Below are 18,374 nucleotides of genomic sequence, written 5' to 3'. Positions count from 1 at the left end.
CTGTCTATTACACTCTGCTACTGTCTCTTACACTCTCTTACACTCTCTTACACTATGTTACACTCTGCTACAGTCTATTACACTCTGCTACTGTCTCTTACACTCTGCTATTGTCTCTTAAACTCTGCTACTGTCTATAACACTATCTTACACTCTGTTACTGTCTATTACACTCTGCTACTGTCTCTTACACTCTCTCACACTCTGTAACTGTCTCTTACACTCTCTTACACTCTGTTACTGTCTCCTATACTCTGTTACTGTCTCCTATACTCTGTTACTGTCTCCTATACTCTGTTACACTCTCTTACACTCTGTTACTGTCTCTTATTCTCTGGTACTGTCTCTTACTCTCTGGTACTGTCTCTTACACAGGTTTACGATGTCTACGCGAAGAGATCCCCAAAGACTTTCACAGTATACTGAGATCATTCGGGACTATATGATCCTAGAGGACGGTATATATCCATGTGACACTCTTACACTCTACTACACTCTACTACTGTCTCTTTCACTCTGCTACTGTCTCTTACACTCTGTTACTGTCTCTTACACTCTGTTACTGTCTCTTACACTCTGCTACTGTATCTTACACTCTGCTATTGTCTATAACACTCTCTTACACTCTGTTACTGTCTATTACACTCTGCTACTGTCTCTTACACTCTCTTACACTATGTTACAATCTCTTACACTCTGATGCTGTCTCTTACACTCTGTTACTGTCTCTTACACTCTCCTACACTGTTACTGTCTATTACACTTTGCTACTGTCTCTTACACTCTCTAACACTCTGCTGCTGTCTCTTACGCTCTGCTGCTGTCTCTTACACTCTGCTGCTGTCTCTTACACTCTGCTGCTGTCTCTTACACTCTGCTGCTGTCTCTTACACTCAGTTACTGTCTCTTACACTCTGTTACTGTCTCTTACACTCTCCTACACTCTGTTACTGTCTATTACACTCTGCTACTGTCTCTTACACTCTCTTACACTGTTACACTCTCTTACACTCTGCTGCTGTCTCTTACGCTCTGTTACTGTCTCTTACATTCTGTTACTGTCTCTTACATTCTGTTACTGTCTCTTACATTCTGTTACTGTCTCTTACACTCTCCTACACTCTGTGACTGTCTCTTACACTCTCTTACACTCTGTTACACTCTCTTACACGCTGTTACACTCTCTTACACTCTGTCACTGTCTCTTACACTCTGCTACTGTCTCTTACACTCTGCTACTGTCTCTTACGCTCTGTTACTCTCTCTTACACTCTACTACACTCTCGTACACTCTGTTACTGTCTCGTACACTCTGTTACTGTCTCGTACACTCTGTTACTGTCTCGTACACTCTGTTACTGTCTCGTACACTCTGTTACTGTCTCGTACACTCTGTTACTGTCTCTTACACTCTCTTACACTCTGCTGCTGTCTCTTACACTCTGCTGCTGTCTCTTACACTCTGCTGCTGTCTCTTACACTCTGCTGCTGTCTCTTACACTCTGTTACTGTCTCTTACACTCTGTTACTGTCTCTTACACTCTGTTACTGTCTCTTACACTCTCCTACACTCTGCTACTGTCTCTTACACCCTCTTACACTCTGTTACACTCTCTTACACTCTGTTACACTCTCTTACATGCTGTTACACTCTCTTACACGCTGTTACACCCTCTTACACACTGTTACTGTCTCTTACACTCTCTTACACTCTGCTAATGTCTCTTACACTCTGTTACTGTCTCTTACACTCTGCTACTGTCTCTTTCACTCTGCTACTGTATCTTACACTCTGTTACTGTCTCGTACACTCTGTTACTGTCTCTTACACTCTGTTACTGTCTCCTATACTCTGTTACTGTCTCCTATACTCTGTTACACTCTGCTGCTGTCTCATATACTCTGTTACTGTCTCTTACACTCTGTTACTGTCTCTTACACTCTCTTTCACTCTCCTACACTCTCTTTCACTCTCCTACACTCTGCTACTGTCTCTTACACCCTCTTACACTCTGTTACTGTCTCTTACACTCTGTTACTGTCTCTTACATTTTCTCACTTCTGTTACTGTCTCCTATACTCTGTTACTGTCTCCTATGCTCTGTTACATTCTTACACTCTGCTACTGTCTCATACTCTGTTACCGTCTCTTACTCTCTGCTGCTGTCTCTTACACAGGTTTACGATGTCTACTCGAAGAGATCCCCAAAGACGTTCACAGTATACTGAGATCATTCGGGACTATGTGATCCTAGAGGACGGTATATGCCATGTGACACTCTCTTACACTCTACTACACTCTACTACACTCTACTACTGTTTCTTTCACTCTGTTACTGTCTCTTTCACTCTGTTACTGTCTCTTACACTCTGTTACTGTCTCTTACACTCTGTTACTGTCTCTTACACTCTGTTACTGTCTCTTACACTCTGTTACTGTCTCTTAAACTCTGCTACTGTCTATAACACTCTCTTACACTCTGTTACAGTCTATTACACTCTGCTACTGTCTCTTACACTCTCTTACACTATGTTACACTCTGCTACAGTCTATTACACTCTGCTACTGTCTCTTACACTCTGCTATTGTCTCTTACACTCTGCTACTGTCTATAACACTCTCTTACACTCTGTTACTGTCTATTACACTCTGCTGCTGTCTCTTACACTCTGTTACTGTCTCTTACACTCTGTTACTGTCTCTTACACTCTGTTACACTCTCTTACACTCTGTAACTGTCTCTTACACTCTTATACTCTGTTACTGTCTCCTATACTCTGTTACTGTCTCATATACTCTGTTACACTCTCTTACACTCTGCTACTGTCTCATATACTCTGTTACTGTCTCTTACACAGGTTTACGATGTCTACGCGAAGAGATCCCCAAAGGCGTTCACAGTATACTGAGATCATTCAGGACTATGTGATCCTAGAGGACGGTATATGCCATGTGACACTCTCGTACACTCTACTACACTCTACTACACTCTACTACTGTCTCTTTAACTCTGCTACTGTCTCTTACACTCTGTTACTGTCTCTTACACTCTGTTACTGTCTCTTACACTCTGCTACTGTATCTCACACTCTGCTATTGTCTCTTACACTCTGCTACTGTCTATAACACTCTCTTACACTCTGTTACTGTCTATTACACTCTGCTACTGTCTCTTACACTCTCTTACACTATGTTACACTCTCTTACACTCTGTTGCTGTCTCTTACACTCTGTTACTGTCTCTTACACTCTGTTACTGTCTCTTACACTCTGCTACTGTATCTCACACTCTGCTATTGTCTCTTACACTCTGCTACTGTCTATAACACTCTCTTACACTCTGTTACTGTCTATTACACTCTGCTACTGTCTCTTACACTCTCTTACACTATGTTACACTCTCTTACACTCTGCTGCTGTCTCTTACACTCTGTTACTGTCTCTTACACTCTGTTACTGTCTCTTACACTCTCTTACACTCTGTTACACTCTCTTACACTCTGCTACTGTCTCTTGCACTCTGCTACTCTCTCTTTCACTCTGCTTCTGTCTCTTACGCTCTGCTACTGTCTCTTACGCTCTGTTACTGTCTTTTACACTCTACTACACTCTCTTACACTCTGTTACTGTCTCTTACACTCTGTTACTGTCTCGTACACTCTGTTACTGTCTCGTACACTCTGTTACTGTCTCGTACACTCTGTTACTGTCTCGTACACTCTGTTACTGTCTCGTACACTCTGTTACTGTCTCGTACACTCTGTTACTGTCTCTTACACTCTGTTATACTCTCTTACACTCTCTTACACTCTCTTACTCTCTCTTACACTCTCTTACACTCTGCTACTGTCTCTTACACCCTCTTACACTCTGTTACTGTCTCTTACACTCTGTTACTGTCTCTTACACTCTGTTACTGTCTCTTACACTCTGTTACTGTCTCTTACACTCTGTTACTGTCTCTTAAACTCTGCTACTGTCTATAACACTCTCTTACACTCTGTTACTGTCTATTACGCTCTGCTACTGTCTCTTACACTCTTTTACACTATGTTACACTCTGCTACAGTCTATTACATTCTGCTACTGTCTCTTACACTCTGCTATTGTCTCTTACACTCTGCTACTGTCTATAACACTCTCTTACACTCTGTTACTGTCTATTACACTCTGCTACTGTCTCTTACACTCTCTTACACTCTCTTACACTCTGCTGCTGTCTCTTACACTCTGTTACTGTCTCTTACACTCTGTTACACTCTCTTACACTCTGTTACACTCTCTTACACTCTGTTACACTCTCTTACACTCTGTAACTGTCTCTTACACTCTCTTACACTCTGCTACAGTCTCATATACTCTGTTACTGTCTCTTACTCTCTGCTACTGTCTCTTTTTTTTCAATTCACCGTTTATTATAAAGAGATGAAGCAACATAGCACAAAATCACAATTACAGCATTATACAGTCAGAGTATACATGAAATAGGGTAAACGACAAGGCATAGAACAATCCATGCCCGATCGTGCATGAGAGTGCAAGACTTCCGACATATACATAATGTGTCATAAGGAACCATCAGACATAAGTGCTACAAAGACGGTCGCAATCGGTAAACAGTGAGTAAGAGTGGGTTGTCACTAAGAACAATAACATTAACCAGAACAACAGAAGTACCTGGTGAATACGCACAAATGGAGGGTAGAAATGAGCCCGGCCACAAGAACCAGGCAATTCTAAGATCCAGGTATAACAGGAGCAGATACATAACGCGTGGTCACGTGTATAGCTCGAATATGATGAACATAAAAAGGAAAACAAAAGAAGAAGAAGAAAGTCCGGGCTGGCAATGGAAACCTCACACTTGCGAGAGAGGCAGACGAAAGCTCAAGGCCCCACGGAAACAGGACTGTCAGGGAGGAGACATATGTACGCCAGGGATACCATATGAGCCCAACCGAGTGTTCTTGGCCCCTTGCAGCTCCCGTGAGGGCCTCCATGAGGGCCTCCATTTGATATAGGAATTCAACCCGGCGAAACCAGGCAGACATAGAAGGAGGGCTGGCAGACTTCCAGAATCTGGGAAGGGTAGAGAGAGCTGCATTAATTAAGTGAAATTTAAGGGAGCCCCTGTAAGGTTTGTACGGGACAGTGGTATGGTGCAACAGCACCGAGGCCGGGGTGGCTATAAAGGACGGGTCCGACACAGCGCGGATGACCGAGGATACCTTATCCCAGAAAGGCTGTAACACTGAGCATGACCACCAGATGTGGTAGAGGGAGCCTGGGGAGTTGTGGCATCGCCAGCACGTGGGGGGAATTTGGGGAAGAAACCTATGAAGGTCAACGGGAACTTTATACCAACGGGACACAAGTTTAAAGAGAGTTTCCTGCACTCTGCTAGAGACGGTTCCCTTGTGAACAATCAGGAGCATCCGCTCCCACTCCTCAAGGGAAAGGGAGATCCCGAGATCCCACTCCCAAAGACTGAAATAATAGGGCTTAGTGTGAATCGCCGGCGCAAGTTGGATGGCATAGAGGGCAGAAAGAAGGTGCGGAGGTACCCTGTCCGCCAGACACAATTTCTCAAACGCCGTAAGGGCACGCGATCCACCAGCAAGCGCTCCGGAGGACGTCAAGAAGTGCTTGATCTGGTGGTACAGGAAGACAACCTGAAAAGGGTTGGACGCAAGGCCCGTTAAGTCCTCCAACGGTCGAAAGGCGGAGCCCTGAAACAGATGGCACACTCTAAGAACGGAGACAGAGGGGGGGTGCCCGCCTCCCCACCAGGCAGAAAGTCCGGATGGCCCGAAATGGGAAACAGGGGAGAGGGAGCCGGCGAGATGCCGCCAAGCCGCACAGCATTCTTGAATACTTTCAAGGTAGGCGTAATTAATGGATGAGGCACCAGAGAGACAGAGCGTTGTGGGGAGAACCGCAAGGGGACACGAAAGCGCCGCAGCCTCAATCTGAAGCCAGGGCCGACTGGAGCCGACAGTCCACTCGACCACCCGACGGAGATGGGCAGCCCTCCAATATAATTCCAGGTCGGGAAGACCCAACCCCCCAGACGTCTTGGGCCGCGTCAAGTAAGAGAAGGAAAGCCGTGCAGGCTTACCCCTCCATATATAGCGGATGAAGGCACTGTGGCATTTGCGAAAATAAGAGCGGGGAAGGAAAATGGGTAACGTTTGAAAAAGATAGAGGAAACGCGGAAGAACATTCATTTTCAGGACACTCACCCTGCCAAACCACGACACATGGGGGAATGCCCATTTAGTCAGGTCGGCATGGAGAGTCGCCAAAAGAGGATCAAAATTCAGGGCCTTAATTTTACGCAGATCCGAAGGAATAAGGACGCCAAGATATTTTATGAAGTCCTCCTTCCAACGAAAGGGCATCGTAGAACGAATATGATGGGAGACAACTGGCGGAAGGTGGAACCCCATTATCTCGGACTTGGACAGGTTGATCTTGTAATTGGAAAGGCGCTGGAACTGCTCAAGCAAGGACAACAGCGCAGGGAGTGAACGGTTCGGATCAGAGAGCGTCACGAGAACGTCATCCGCAAACAACGAGATCACCTGGGAGTGACCCGCAATGTCAATGCCCGTAATCTCCGGATGGGAGCGCACCGCCTCAGCAAAAGGTTCAACTGCCAGGAGAAACAGGAGAGGAGAAAGCGGACAACCCTGGCGCGTACCGTTGGACAGGGTAAATCCCCCGGACTGAATGCCATTGACAGTAATGCGGGCCATGGGGGACGCGTACAGGGCTCTGATGCAGGTTAGAAAATGCATACCTAAACCGATCCCCTCCAGGACCTGAAAAAGGAAGGACCAAGAGACTCGGTCAAATGCCTTCTCGGCATCCATGGAGGCGAGGACCATAGGGGTTCGGAAGTGCTTGGCATGCGCAACAATATCTATAACCTTGATGGTATTGTCCCGCGCCTCCCTCCCCGGGACAAAACCCACCTGATCTGGATGAATCAGTCCCGGCAGTAGCGGGTGAAGGCGATTAGCCAATACTTTAGCAAAAAATTTGGCGTCGACATTTATTAATGAAATCGGCCTATAGCTACTGCAAAGGTCTAGATTTTTGTCGGGCTTGGGGATGACTACAATACTGGCATCGAGGGCTCCAGGATCAAAGGGTAGCCCCCTAGCTATAGCATTAAAATAAGAGACCAAACGGGGTCCCAGGAGGGGAAGGAATTTCTTATAGTAAGCTGCCGAGAAGCCATCAGGACCAGGACTTTTGCCGGAGGGCGAACCCTTAATCGCCGATTCGATCTCAGAGAGCGTAAACGGGGTCTCAAGGGCTTTACTTTCCTCCGAGGTGAGAACTCTCCGAAGGTGCGCGTCTAGAAAGTCAGCAGTAGCTCGAGAGACTTCTGACGAGGAGTCTGCGCTAGGGGGGAGGTTGTAGAGAGAGGAATAATATTGCCGAAAACATTCAGCAATCTTATGGGAGTGGAAGTGTAACCGATTGTGCCCATCGCGAATCCTGTGTAAGTAGCCCTGGGCCCTCTTAGCCCTCCAAGCCTTAGCCAGCAATTTTCCGGGCTTGTCCCCGAATTCGTAAACTTTATGGCGCGTCAGCAGGAAGTTACGCTTAATACGGGAGTCTAGAAGAGATGCCAATCGCGCTCGGAGGGTGGTAAGTTGGAGCTGCAGGGACGGGTGAAGAGTCAGTTTATGCCTAACTTCCAGCCGTGATATCTGCTTGGTGAGGGACAAAATGGATTCTAACCGCAAGCGTTTCGCAGCGGCCCCCATTCCGATCAGGTGACCTCTCACCACAGCCTTATGGGCTTCCCAGACGACCGCCTCCGAAACATCTGGAGTGGAATTCTCCGCGAAATACGCAGAGATATGGGCAGACAAGGAGGAGACATTATGAGGGTCATCCAGCAGGGACTCATTAAGTCTCCAACTCCACTGAGGCGCGGGGAGCGCGGACATAGAAAGTGACATAGACACAGGCGCGTGGTCGCTAATAGTGGAAGGGCCAATCTCAACAGAGTGCAGGGAAGAAAGATGAAAATGGGAAATAAAAAAGGTGTCAATTCTGGAATAAACAACATGCGGCGATGAAAAATGAGTATAGTCCCTGTCATCCGTATGTAAGACCCGCCATGCATCAATGAGTTGATTCAGTTTAAGATGTTTGAGGACTCTACGGATCATTGAGTATGGAATATGGGACCTGCCCGAAGACGTGTCACCTGCAGGATCAAAGACCATGTTAAAGTCCCCACCTAGAATAGTGATTCCCTCCTGGAAGTCTGCCAGCTTAGTAAGGATAGAAATGAGAAATTTACCCTGCAACCGATTGGGTGCGTAGATATTCGCCAGGGTAATTTTTTGCGCCCCCACATAACCCTTCACAAAAATACAGGATGAGAAAATGAGGAGGAATATACCCCTTGGGACTGGGTATGGCACAATGAGGCAATCGGGTCTCAGAGGGTGGTGTAGTGCAAAACAAGCCCAAAACCTGAAAGCGTGGCCCCATGACATAGAAGCATAGGTCGGTAGCCATGTCAAAGCACATACCAATAAAGTGGAGGAAAGAGCACCCCAGGTGTGTAGTGTGTGTGTATGAGTGCGGTATAATGGGTGCAAAGAGGGGTGAACCCTCACGAACCAGTCAAATGAGTATATATGCGCAACGTGTACGAAATGAAACATAAGAAAAACGAAAGCGCCGATCAAAATAATAAAACGCGGACGAAAAAAAAACCAAACAAAACGGAACGGAATACCCGGTCGGAAGCGTAGGAGTCCCGGACGACGAGTCCGGCAAACAGCAGGCACACGGTAAGTCCAGGCAACGTCCCAGTTACCGTAATCTAGCAGGAGAGCGTCCGGTCGTGGGCCTCCTTCACCGACGACCACTGCTGCAAGGCACCGTCGAGAGCCCCGAGGAGTATCAACCGGTAACAGCAGCGTCCGATGGAGCACGGCGATGTCTCTTCCGTCTGTTGGTACGAGGGATCCAAGAGTCTGCCGGATTGGAGAGTGGTTGCAGCGTCGGAGAAGCGACATCCCAGTCGGGGACTTCAATAGGTGGCAAGTCCAGCTCCTCCAGGAAAGATGGTAAGTCGGAGGGTTGTTTCAAGGTGGATGCCACACCATTACGTCGTGCTAGAAGCATGAATGGGAAACCCCACTGATAGGGGATCCCTGCCTCCCAGAGAGCTGAAGTCACTGGACGGAGTATCCTCCGCTTCTGGAGGGTAATTGGGGAGAGGTCCTGAAATAGAGACCTTATCTCCTTCATGCTCCACACTGCCGGCTGCTACTGTCTCTTACACAGGTTTACGATGTCTACGCGAAGAGATCCCCAAAGACGTTCACAGTATACTGAGATCAATCGGGGCTATGTGATCCTAGAGGACGGTATATGCCATGTGACACTCTCTTACACTCTACTACACTCTACTACTGTCTCTTTCACTCTGGTACTGTCTCTTAAACTCTGTTACTGTCTCTTACACTCTGCTACTGTATCTTACACTCTGCTATTGTCTCTTACACTCTGCTACTGTCTATAACACTCTCTCACACTCTGTTACTGTCTATTACACTCTGCTACTGTCTCTTACACTCTCTTACACTCTGTTACACTCTGCCACAGTCTATTACACTCTGCTACTGTCTCTTACACTCTGCTATTGTCTCTTACACTCTGCTACTGTCTATAACACTCTCTTACACTCTATTACTGTCTATTACACTCTGCTACTCTCTTACACTCTCTTACACTCTGTTACTGTCTCTTACACTCTCTTACACTCTGCTGCTGTCTCTTACACTCTGTTACTGTCTCTTACACTCTCTTACACTCTCCTACACTCTGCTACTGTATCTTACACCCTCTTACACTCTGCTACTGTCTCTTACACTCTCTTACACTCTGTTACACTCTCTTACACGCTTTTACACTCTCTTACACGCTGTTACTGTCTCTTACACTCTCTTACACTCTGCTACTGTCTCTTACACTCTGTTACTGTCTCTTACACTCTGCTACTGTCTCTTACACTCTGCTACTATCTCTTACGCTCTGTTACTGTCTCTTACACTCTACTACACTGTCATACACTCTGTTACTGTATCTTACACTCTGTTACTGTCTCGTACACTATGTTACTGTCTCTTATACTCTGTTACACTCTCTTACACTCTGCTGCTGTCTCATACACTCTCTTACACTCTCTTACACTCTCTTACACTCTCTTACACTCTGCTACTGTCTCTTACACCCTCTTACACTCTGTTACTGTCTCTTACACTCTGTAACACTCTGTTACTGTCTCTTACATTCTCTTACACTCTGTTACTGTCTCCTATACTCTGTTACTGTCTCCTATACTCTGTTACACTCTCTTACACTCTGCTACTGTCTCATATACTCTGTTACCGTCTCTTACTCTCTGCTACTGTCTCTTACACAGGTTTACGATGTCTACGCGAAGAGATCCCCAAAGACGTTCACAGTATACTGAGATCATTCGGGACTATGTGATCCTAGAGGACGGTATATGCCATGTGACACTCTCTTACACTCTACTACTGTTTCTTTCACTCTGTTACTGTCTCTTTCACTCTGTTACTGTCTCTTACACTCTGTTACTGTCTCTTAAACTCTGCTACTGTCTATAACACTCTCTTACACTCTGTTACTGTCTATTACACTCTGCTACTGTCTCTTACACTCTTACACTCTGTTACTGTCTATTACACTCTGCTGCTGTCTCTTACACTCTCTTACACTATGTTACACTCTCTTACACTCTGTTACTGTCTCTTACACTCTCCTACACTCTGTTACTGTCTCTTACACTCTCTTACACTCTGTTACACTCTCTTACACTCTGTTACTGTCTCTTACACTCTCTTACACTCTGCTTCTGTCTCTTACACTCTGCTACTGTCTCTTACGCTCTGTTACTGTCTCTTACACTCTACTACACTCTCGTACACTCTGTTACTGTCTCTTACACTCTGTTACTGTCTCTTACACTCTCTTACACTCTCTTACACTCTCTTACACTCTCTTACACTCTCCTACACTCTGTTACTGTCTCTTACTCTCTTACACTCTGTTACACTTTCTTACACGCTGTTACACTCTCTTACACGCTGTTACACCCTCTTACACACTGTTACTGTCTCTTACACTCTCTTACACTCTGCTACTGTCTCTTACACTCTGTTACTGTCTCTTACACTCTGTTACTGTCTCTTACACTCTCTTACACTCTCTTACACTCTCTTACACTCTCTTACACTCTCTTACACTCTCTTACACTCTCCTACACTCTGTTACTGTCTCTTACTCTCTTACACTCTGTTACACTTTCTTACACGCTGTTACACTCTCTTACACGCTGTTACACCCTCTTACACACTGTTACTGTCTCTTACACTCTCTTACACTCTGCTACTGTCTCTTACACTCTGTTACTGTCTCTTACACTCTGTTACTGTCTCTTACACTCTGTTACTGTCTCTTACACTCTGTTACTGTCTCTTTCACTCTGCTACTGTCTCTTTCACTCTGCTACTGTCTCTTACACTCTGCTACTATCTCTTACGCTCTGTTACTGTCTCTTACACTCTACTACACTGTCATACACTCTGTTCCTGTATCTTACACTCTGTTCCTGTATCTTACACTCTGTTACTGTCTCGTACACTCTGTTACTGTCTCGTACACTCTGTTACTGTCTCGTACACTCTGTTACTGTCTCGTACACTCTGTTACTGTCTCGTACACTCTGTTACTGTCTCGTACACTCTGTTACTGTCTCCTACACTCTGTTACTGTCTCCTATACTCTGTTACTGTCTCCTATACTCTGTTACACTCTGCTGCTGTCTCATATACTCTGTTACTGTCGCTTACACTCTGTTACTGTCTCTTACACTCTCCTACACTCTGCTACTGTCTCTTACACCCTCTTACACTCTGCTACTGTCTCTTACACTCTGTTACACTCTCTTACACTCTGTGACTGTCTCTTACACTCTCTTACACTCTGCTACTGTCTCATATACTCTGCTACTGTCTCTTACTCTCTGCTACTGTCTCTTACACAGGTTTACGATGTCTACGCGAAGAGATCCCCAAAGACGTTCACAGTATACTGAGATCATTCGGGACTATGTGATCCTAGAGGACGGTATATGCCATGTGACACTCTCTTACACTCTACTACACTCTACACTACTACTGTTTCTTTCACTCTGCTACTGTCTCTTTCACTCTGCTACTGTCTCTTTCACTCTGCTACTGTCTCTTACACTCTGTTACTGTCTCTTACACTCTGTTACTGTCTCTTACACTCTGTTACTGTCTCTTAAACTCTGCTACTGTCTATAACACTCTCTTACACTCTGTTACTGTCTATTACACTCTGCTACTGTCTCTTACACTCTCTTACACTATGTTACACTCTCTTACACTCTGCTGCTATCTCTTACACTCTGTTGCTGTCTCTTACACTCTGTTACTGTCTCTTACACTCAGTTACTGTCTCTTACACTCTCCTACACTCTGTTACTGTCTCTTACACTCTCTTACACTCTGTTACACTCTCTTACATGCTGTTACACTCTCTTACACTCTGTTACTGTCTCTTACACTCTCTTACACTCTCCTACACTCTGCTACTGTCTCTTACACTCTCTTACACTCTGTTACACTCTCTTACACGCTGTTACACCCTCTTACACACTGTTACTGTCTCTTACACTCTCTTACACGCTGTTACACCCTCTTACACACTGTTACTGTCTCTTACACTCTGCTACTATCTCTTACGCTCTGTTACTGTCTCTTACACTCTACTACACTGTCATACACTCTGTTACTGTATCTTACACTCTGTTACTGTCTCGTACACTCTGTTACTGTCTCTTACACTCTGTTACTGTCTCCTATACTCTGTTACACTCTCTTACACTCTGCTGCTGTCTCATATACTCTGTTACTGTCTCTTACACTCTCTTACACTCTCCTACACTCTGCTACTGTCTCTTACACCCTCTTACACTCTGTTACTGTCTCTTACACTCTGCTACTGTCTCATATACTCTGTTACAGTCTCTTACTCTCTGCTACTGTCTCTTACACAGGTTTACGATGTCTACGCGAAGAGATCCCCAAAGACGTTCACAGTATACTGAGATCATTCGGGACTATGTGATCCTAGAGGACGGTATATGCCATGTGACACTCTCTTACACTCTACTACACTCTACTACACTCTACTACTGTCTCTTTCACTCTGTTACTGTTTCTTACACTCTGTTACTGTCTCTTACACTCTGTTACTGTCTCTTAAACTCTGCTACTGTCTATAACACTCTCTTACACTCTGTTACTGTCTCTTACACAGGTTTACGATGTCTACGCGAAGAGATCCCCAAAGACGTTCACAGTATACTGAGATCATTCAGGACTATCTGATCCTAGAGGACGGTATATGCCATGTGACACTCTCTTACACTCTACTACACTCTACTACTGTCTCTTTCACTCTGCTACTGTCTCTTACACTCTGTTACTGTCTCTTACACTCTGCTACTGTATCTTACACTCTGATATAGTCTCTTACACTCTGCTACTGTCTATAACACTCTCTTACACTCTGTTACTGTCTATTACACTCTGCTACTGTCTCTTACACTCTCTTACACTATGTTACACTGTGCTACAGTCTATTACACTCTGCTACAGTCTATTACACTCTGCTACTGTCTCTTACACTCTGCTATTGTCTCTTACACTCTGCTACTGTCTATAACACTCTCTTACACTCTGTTACTGTCTATTACACTCTGCTACTGTCTCTTACACTCTCTTACACTATGTTACACTCTCTTACACTCTGCTGCTGTCTCTTACACTCTCCTACACTCTGTTACTGTCTCTTACACTCTCTTACACTCTGCTACTGTCTCTTTCACTCTGCTTCTGTCTCTTACACTCTGCTACTGTCTCTTACGCTCTGTTACTGTCTCTTACACTCTACTACACTCGTACACTCTGTTACTGTTCTTACACTCTGTTACTGTTCTTACACTCTGTTACTGTCTCGTACACTCTGTTACTGTCTCGTACACTCTGTTACTGTCTCGTACACTCTGTTACTGTCTTGTACACTCTGTTACTGTCTCTTACACTCTGTTACACTCTCTTACACTCTCTTACACTCTCTTACACTCTCACACTCTCCTACTGTCTCTTACACCCTCTTACACCCTGTTACTGTCTCTTACACTCACACTCTGTTACACTCTCTTACACGCTGTTACACTCTCTTACACGCTGTTACACTCTCTTACACGCTGTTACACCCTCTTACACGCTGTTACACCCTCTTACACACTGTTACTATCTCTTACGCTCTGTTACTGTCTCTTACACTCTACTACACTCTCATACACTCTGTTACTGTATCTTACGCTCTGTTACTGTATCTTACACTCTGTTAGTGTCTCTTACACTCTGTTACTGTCTCCTATACTCTGTTACTGTCTCCTATACTCTGTTACACTCTCTTACACTCTGCTGCTGTCTCATATACTCTGTTACTGTGTCTTACACTCTGTTACTGTCTCTTACACTCTTACACTCTCCTACACTCTGCTACTGTCTCTTACACCCTCTTACACTCTGTTACTGTCTCTTACACTCTGTTACTGTCTCTTACACTCTGTTACTGTCTCTTACATTCTCTTACACTCTGTTACTGTCTCCTATACTCTGTTACTGTCTCCTATACTCTGTTACACTCTCTTACACTCTGCTACTGTCTCATATACTCTGTTACCGTCTCTTACTCTCTGCTACTGTCTCTTACACAGGTTTACGATGTCTACGCGAAGAGATCCCCAAAGACGTTTACAGTATACTGAGATCATTTGGGACTATGTGATTCTAGAGGACGGTATATGCCATGTGACACTCTACTACACTCTACTACACTCTACTACTGTTTCTTTCACTCTGCTACTGTCTCTTAAACTCTGCTACTGTCTATAACACTCTCTTACACTCTGTTACTGTCTATTACACTCTGCTACTGTCTCTTACACTCTCTTACACTATGTTACACTCTGCTACAGTCTATTACACTCTGCTACTGTCTCTTACACTCTGCTATTGTCTCTTACACTCTGCTACTGTCTATAACACTCTCTTACACTCTGTTACTGTCTATTATACTCTGCTACTGTCTCTTACTCTCTCTTACACTCTGCTGCTGTCTCTTACACTCTGTTACTGTCTCTTAGACTCTGTTACACTCTCTTACACTCTTTAACTGTCTCTTACACTCTGTTACTGTCTCCTATACTCTGTTACTGTCTCCTATACTCTGTTACACTCTCTTACACTCTGCTACTGTCTCATATACTCTGTTACTGTCTCTTACTCTCTGCTACTGTCTCTTACACAGGTTTACGATGTCTACGCGAAGAGATCCCCAAAGACGTTCACAGAATACTGAGATCATTCGGGACTATGTGATCCTAGAGGACGGTATATGCCTGTCACAAAGTTCTTGTGTGAGGAACCCAGTATGCAGCAAGGCACAGAAGTATCAAGAATCGTCAAACAAGCCAGGTCAGGAGTGGAGAAGGTATCGAAGTCAGGAACAGGCACAGGTCAGCAACGGAGATGGTTATCATACAAGCCGGGTAGGAGTGGAGAAGGCAGCGAAGTCAAGAACAGGCACAGGTCAGCAACGGAGAGACAATCAGGTAAGTATAACTTTAAACGAACTACTCAGCAGGAACAATAACCGAGCACTGAATGGAAGTCAGAGCTCGGCTTTTGAATCTGCCGCTCAGACCAGGCTCCGCCCCCAGCGGGTGACGTAACGTTGCGTCGTCTCCAGGGAGGCAAGCTATAAGAGAGGGGGCGTGGTTCGCCCCCGTACGTACCGCCCATCACTTGCGATGGGGATACCTTGAAGGACCTGCCCCGGGTGCTTGCTGGCTGCTGGCACCTCGAAGCAAGGTCCCGGAGCTGCGGGAGAGGTAAGTTTCGAGTACCCGCTAGCCGCGGGTACTCGCGGGAATCGCTACGTTGCGGTCCGTGACGCGGACCGTGACAGGCCCCCCCCCCTAAGGAGAGACCTCCGGGCTCTCAGGGGACCAGGTTTTAAAGGATGAAGAATTCTTTAAGGTTTTAAAGGATGAAGAATCCTTTAAGGTTTTAAAGGATGAAGAATCCTAGAATCCAGAATTTGTTCGACTTCGTATTCTTCACCATCATCAATAGAAATAGGAGCCGGAGGATCAGGATGTCGGCCCGGAAAAGGATTGGTGTTCTAAGGTTTCAGGAGGGAAACATGAAATACGGGGTGTATTCGCATTGAACCAGGTAGTTGCAATTCCACAGCAGCAGATGAGAGGACACGAATAATAGTATATGGACCAATGAATTTAGGTCCCAATTTCTTAGTAGGACATGATAGTTTCAGATGAGTAGTTGACAGCCACACCTTGTCCCCAGGTTTGTATACAGGAGCAGGAGAACGATGGGTATCAGCGAACCTTTTATATCTTTGTTGAGCCTTGGTAAGTGTGCTGTGCAAGGATTTGTGGATGGCAATCATCCTTGTGACTTGTTCAGTGACAGAAGGAACTGAGCTGGTTATCGTAGAACCTGGTAGCATGGATGGATGGATACCATAATTTGAAAAGAAGGGTGATTTCTGTGTTGAAGAATGTATGTGGTTATTAAATGCAAATTCTGCCAGCGGAAGAAATTGGTACCAGTCATCTTGTAAATGCGAAGTAAAACAGTGTAGGTATTGCTCAAGGGTTTGATTTGTGCGTTCTGTCTGTCCATTGCTCTGGGGATGAAAGGCTGTGGAGAGGGAGTGATGTATGTGAAGCTCATCACAAAATTGAGTCCCTCTGTCAGACACAATACGTTCCGGCAGTCCATGCAATCGGAAGATCTCTTTTACAAACAACACCGATGTTTCGTCTGCTGTAGGTAAGTGTTTGGTGGGGATGAAATGAGCCATCTTCATCAATCTATCAACTACGACCATAAGCGTGGTGTGTTGTTTTGATGCTGGTAAGTCTGTTATAAAATCCACGGATACATCTGTCTATGGTCTTACGGGGACCGGCAGAGGACACAGGAGGCCGGCAGGTTTAATATGAGAGTTCTTTGCTCTGGCACATATAGTACAAGAGATTATGAATTGTCGTACATCCTCTTGAAGCGTAGGCCACCAGAACTGTCTACGTATCAGATCCGTAGTTTGAGTGATACCTCCATGTCCAGCTGCAGGAGAGTCATGGAATTGTTGTAGTACCTGCAGGCGTACCCCAGGAGGAACATAGAGCAACCCATTGTGGTAGTAGAACTCTCCATCAGGGTGCAGCTGTGAAAGTTCAGAGGGATCCATGTTCGCACAATGTTGACGGATGAGATCCCACAATGATTGCGTGATAGTCAGAAAATGACCTGCTTTCAATACAGTGTCTTCCACTTGTGGATGTGCCGTAGGTACTTCAAACATGCGTGAGAGAGAGTCAGCCTTGGTGTTCTTGGAACCGGGTCTGTAAGTTATATGAAGCTGGAATCGAGAGAAAAATAAAGACCATCTGGCCAGTCGGGCTTGAAGTCTCTTGGCAGTTCTGAAATATTCCATATTTTTATGGTCAGTGTAAACCGTTATGGGATGAAGTGCACCTTCCAATAAATGTCTCCACTCTTCTTAGGCCATTTTCATGGCCAGCATCTCTTTTTCTCCCACACCATAATTTCTCTCAGCAGGGTTCAGAGTTCTGGAGAAAAAGGCAATCGGGTGAAGTTGATTGTCGGTGTCATCCCTTTGGGACAGGATAGCCCCCACAGCAGAATCAGAGGCGTCCACCTCCAGTACATAGGGCCTTTGTGGCACAGGAAGAATCAATATTGGTGCTGTGGTGAACCGTTCCTTAAGGAAGTCAAATGCTGTCTGAGCAGCTTCCGTCCAACAAAACTTCTTTTTAATGGATGTGAGAGATGTAATAGGTTGAATGACCTTTGAAAAGTTCCTAATAAACTTCCGATAGAAGTTAGCAAATCCCACGAATCTTTGCACACCTTTTTTATCTGTGGGAGGTGGCCATCGTAGAATAGTAGCTATTTTCTTAGGATCCATCATGACTTTAGAAGGTGTTAAAATAAAGCCCAGAAATTCCACCGATTGAGTCTCAAACACACATTTCTCTGGTCTGGCATATAATCCATTTACTCTTAGTCGCATCAATACTTTAGACACATGTTCTCTATGTGTTTGTAAGGAGGAGGAGTATATCAGGATATCATCCAAGTATATCACCACA

This window comes from Spea bombifrons, chromosome 4 (assembly GCF_027358695.1).
Source record: "Spea bombifrons isolate aSpeBom1 chromosome 4, aSpeBom1.2.pri, whole genome shotgun sequence".
NCBI classification, from domain to species: Eukaryota; Metazoa; Chordata; class Amphibia; order Anura; family Pelobatidae; genus Spea; species Spea bombifrons.
This window is presented reverse-complemented; position numbering follows the sequence as displayed.